Source organism: Rhagoletis pomonella, unplaced genomic scaffold (assembly GCF_013731165.1).
Source record: "Rhagoletis pomonella isolate Grant_MI unplaced genomic scaffold, Rhpom_1.0 Rhpom_scaffold_00006, whole genome shotgun sequence".
Classification (NCBI taxonomy): domain Eukaryota; kingdom Metazoa; phylum Arthropoda; class Insecta; order Diptera; family Tephritidae; genus Rhagoletis; species Rhagoletis pomonella.
Window position 1 is genome coordinate 10,441,253 of NW_023458560.1, and position 5,508 is coordinate 10,446,760.

Consider the following 5,508-nt stretch of genomic DNA (forward strand, 5'->3'; position numbering starts at 1 on the left):
GACTGTATATTTTCTTTGACTAAAGCTAACTATATTTCTATGGTGATGGCCGCGAAATAGTCAAGGGTGGTTTACCTCTGCATTAGAAGTAGTCAAGGGTTGTTTACCTCTGCATTTGATGTAACTAACTTGTAACTAACTACTTTTGGACATAAAATGTCAATAGGAAAACCAAAATATTTTTTATTTTTTTTTTATTTTTATTTTTTTATTTACTTTATCTATTTTATTACATTTCATATTTGTTTCCATATTCTGCTGTAGGTGGTCCCATATTCGGACTCCGTCAGACATAACTTCAAAATGATAATATGAAATATTTATATAGAAACGAGTTTAAAGAAAACAATCTTCTTCATTACCCCTGCATTAGTTGTCCACTTGTTTCATGTTAGCTTTTTGTAGCTAACTACAAGTTATATATTTTATAGAAATCCCGCAAAAAAGCTAACTACATGTGGGTTATTTTTTATCAATCGATAATTTTTTTCTGCAGGGTGCATACTACTAGTATACATAGATACATACCCTGTAGGGCAAGGCACTAGTGCCGAGCTGGTTTGATTCTAGAGAATTTAGAACCATATGACTAGTACGCGTTAATTCTCTTTCGCATGCTAGCAACTGGCACAAAAGCAAAGTCGGAATTTTTATTCTCTCACCCCCTAGGATTGTTCGATACCGAAAAAATATACCTCAAAAAAAGTATAACCCAATTTTTATTTTGTTATAGAAAAATGTTTAGAGGTCGGTCAAAGCGCCCAAAGTCTTCCATGTATTTTATATGGGGAAAAAACTTTTCTCGGAAGAATGGTATAGAATTCTTAAAAATCAATATTTTTCTATCGGAAAACTCTCTTTATCTGCAGGAGATTCCCAGTAATAATACCCAATTGTTTAGTTAACAATTTTTTCATCGCAACTATAATTTATATGTCCGCCAAAAACCCAGAAAACCCCCGAAAAATGCAATAGGGGAACAATAAAAAATCATTAGCCCTAAAAAATGGTTAAGTAAACAATTGAGTATTATTATTGAAAGTCTCCTGACGATAACCAGGTTTTCCCATCGAAAAATATTGATTTTCAAGAATTCTATACCATTTCTAGGAAAAATTGGTTTTTTTTGCCATATAAAAATACATGGAAAACTTTGAGCGCTTTGACCGACCTCTAAACATTTTTCTATAACAAAATAAAAAATTGGGTTATACTTTTTTTCGATATAGAACAATCCTAGGGGGTGAGGGCATTACAATTTCGACTATACTGTTTTTGAACCACCCTAGTATACATATATGACTCTGCAATTAGGTGCACGCATTTAAGCACAATTATCAAAGCCAAATTCTAACCCCAAACCGTTTCCAATAAGCTCCACCTCAAAGGGGTGCCTTTTATGGTACACTCAGAAAAAAGTCAGCTAAACAACATATATCCAAATAATGTAATTATAACCAAATCATGTCTTACTGAGCTTTAATTTACTCACATTAGGGTGATATGTTAAGAAGATAAAAGCTGAAATCGGGTGGGTATACTAGAACGGTGCACATTAGAGGTTTACGCCGACAGGCTTTGCGGCGGCGGCGTGGTTAACTTCAAAAAGAATCGGCGGCGGCGGCGACGCCGGCGCGTCAGGAAACGCCGGCGCTCCTGCCCATAAGGTAGAATCCAAAGAGCCATGAGGCTACTAATCTTATCATGCCATCTCGTCAGCGTTAGGCATTCGCCATGCCAATTCAGATTGTAATTGTATTTAATTCATTTATTGAAGTAGTTTTAAATTTAAATTACATTACTTTTACTTGAATTAAAATGTTGAGTGTCTGTCGCTGATGGATGGGCGAACAGAAGAAAGTATATACATACATCTCTATGTTCTCTACAAATCCGTATGTACTATTTAAATTTAAAGAAATTGAAAAAATTAAAAATTACGTTATTGGGGTACTTTATGTCGCTATCAATAAATTCTTGCAATAATCTTTTCAACCGTTATGTTAAACTACGGAGTTGTTACGATTTTCTGTGGGTTTTATATTGAAAACAGGGTTTGGTCTACTTTTTTCCAAAATTTTAACCCATCAACTCTCACCAGGACGGGCGTTTTTGACTCACTGTTTAAAAAATGGCTTATAGATGGTTAAAATATTAAGCGCCAAATTTTTCTAAGGAGAACCGAATGTAAAGAAAAATAATAGTAATTTTACCAAAACGGGGGACTTTAACCCTTCCTTTAAACCTTGCTGGGATTTGACCACCACTTAGGAATGCTATCGTAATTTTCACAAAGCCACCTAGTACGTGTATTCGTCTGCCGAACCCCAGAATAAAATAACTTACTAATATAAAAATTAGAAAAAAAAAAGTATTTGCTTTTTAATAAGAGTGTGTTTAAAGTATTAAAAAAAATACACAGGAAAATCAACTTGTCTTTGTTTTATCTCCAATAATTGAAGAGTTAGATGCAATAAGAGCGCTTCTGTTAAAACTGATTTCTGAGATATTGGCGTTAAAGTCATGTGTTGTAACTTTCTTGTTGTTGTAGTATATAAAAAAATAGTATTGAAAAAATGTGTCTACTGCGGAAAAGAATCGTCAGATTACCAATATTCGACCCTAATTTAACTGTAATAAACGCTTTCGATCGAAAAACGTGTTACCTATGTTTTTTTTGAGTTACGCTTTTTTGGAAATGTTCAGTGCCCCGAATTATGCAAAATATACTCATTTAAAAAAGTAAATTTCATTTCGTAAAATAGTGTTTTATACTAGTAGTATTTAGTTCCTTTAAACGATGTATTTCAATGTGCATACATCATGAAAATTTTGTACAAAATTCCTTAGCCGCCGAACGCCGCCGCCGCCGAGCCGATATTTTCGTAACTCGGCGGCGGCGCGTGAGAAATGACAAAAAACGGCGGCGTCGGTGGCGTGGCTCGGCGGCGTATACCTCTAGTGCACATGAGACAAGAAGAACGATGTACCATACTTTGAGATCCGACTGTAGGTGCCGAAGATACGAACTGTAGAAATCCCTACGTTCGGAAAAAAAATCGAAATCGCCTTGCAAAAATAACTAAACAGGATTTAGTCACTATCGGACTGGTGCATTTTTGGTGATAAAGAACTTTTCTTGAACTAGTAATGTGGTTCACTATTTCAGGGTTCCCCTGCAGGGTATATGCATGCTACGAAATACGCGTATTTACGGCATGTTTATACATACATATGAACGTGTGTATGTACAAGTGTACCAATTCCATTGTATGAATGGACCAAAAGCTAATGCTCAACTATTCCAATTCGTCTCCCCTAAATAGTATTTATGATGATTTCCTAGTATTTAAATTCGTTGCAGTTCACTTTCATGACTCCAACCGTAGCTAAATATACATATGAACATATACATGCATATATATGTATGTACTATGTACATATGTGCTTATATTTATGCCTGTATGTAAATCATCCTTCCTTGTAAGCACCCTAAAGTTCCTGGTGAGCCATGCAAAAATCTCCCTCTTTTGGCTCTACACTGCCTCGTCGAATTCTGAATGTGTCCATTCATTTGCGTTCACTTCGTTTGTTTTCTTGATTAATTTCCACACGATGCAAACACGCACACGCTCCTTACCAACAAACATATGTATGTATGTATATATGTACATACATACAGTTTTACACCGCATAGCTGAAACTACACCCGCACCCACTACAGGTCAATGCAATTCTAATCTTTTGCGTACAAACACTTTTGCTCTGCATTATCCTGGCGATGCTTTCAAACGTATACAGTTGTATGTACATACATATGTATGAAATCTTATTTGATCGTTTGTGTTTGTTTTCCATTGCTAGCATGCTAGTAGGCGTTTGTGTGTTTATGTGCATCAAGCACACTGTCTGGCATGCGTCTGTTTTTGGCAATAATCAAGTTGCACGTTGCTTAGTTGCCCTCATCCACCGCCCGCGCATTCACTGCTCCATTCACGCTTCGCACAGTGAGTTTTGTGACAACTTTAATCAGCAACCAAATGCAGAGTTTGGTGAACTTTCTCAACGAATTTACCTCAATTCATTGCAAGAGGGTGGACAGAATGCCAAAAACAATTTGCCTACTTGAAAGGAAATGTAAATTTGCCGATATTGGACGTGTCGACTCAATTGACAAGTCCCTAAGATGAACGACGCTTGTTTGTATGCACGCGATACATATGTATGTGCAAATGTATGTATGTATTTTTGAAAGTGGATCTCAGTTTTCAAACTTTAAGTAATAGTATAAAGGAAAGTCGAGATTCTTTAGGGCCGGTTGTTCAATGTCTGGTTATCACTACTTGCCGGTTAAACATCATTATCGATATTTAGGCGCGTCTGCTAACACTAGGCGCCTAAATACATGCTATATACTGCTGCATATGCAAAAATTTCCTTCACTAACTTAATGAAAATTTTGCACATGCACTTCTCAACTGCCATGTAATAAAACTTTCTTAAGTTTAAATTTGATGCTAGTTCAAAGTATGCTCGGCCTAGTCTGATGCATCCTCCGGACACTGTTCCGGGGTTTTTTGCGGACTCTGCTTGACTTACAAACATGCAGAGGTGGTACTCACCTATTAATCAATCGACGTTTTCGACATCATGCATATAACATGTGATCGATAAGCAGTCGTTCTATTTAACCGGAGCTTCTACCTCCGATTTGTGCCAATCAGACAGTGAACAACCGGCCCTTACTGGCTAACCAGAATGTACTACCACAGCCACAAGCTATTTCGCTAGCTACATCAGCAATAAACCACAGCTACATATTGTGGGAGTTTAGTGCATTTAGAATATTTGAACTTTTAGCAGCGCTTGCTACATACATACCACAGCCTCATCATTCTGGTTAGTCAGTTACTCCGCCTTGAAAACGACAAGGCACCAGAGCTGTGCTTCCTTAGCCGGACAAAGTCTAATTCGTCTTGAGTCATATTTAGTTCAACCTTCTTGCTTGGGGAAATCATAAATGCGAAGCAAAACTACTCATTTCCCCATACAAATTCGCATTTCTAAAATCACGCATTTGAACGCAGTAAACCAAATCGCGAAGAAAATGCGTTCCAATTGCCGTACTATTTTATTGAACTCACTCAGAAACAAAAGTTCCACAAAAGCTTTTGTTTGTCTTTGACATTTGGAATCTTTCAAAATTAAAACAAAGACAACGAAATGAATAAATCTTTGAAATTTGTATATAAACATTGTTAATTTATACATAGCCTTTACACATTTTTAGTTTAATCAAAGAATAATTAAGGGTACTCATTTATTCGCGGAAGTTTCATATTTGGGCAATTGGGCAACTTTGCGCAGTGTCTTTCATGAGGACAATCTTATATTCTGTGCAATTTCAGACTTTTAATTATTTGACAATGCTTAAGTTAAAAAGTTGAACAATTGAAACTCGAATTTAAGAAAATATTTAAGTCTTACGAAAAAGCGTTCAGCACAAAT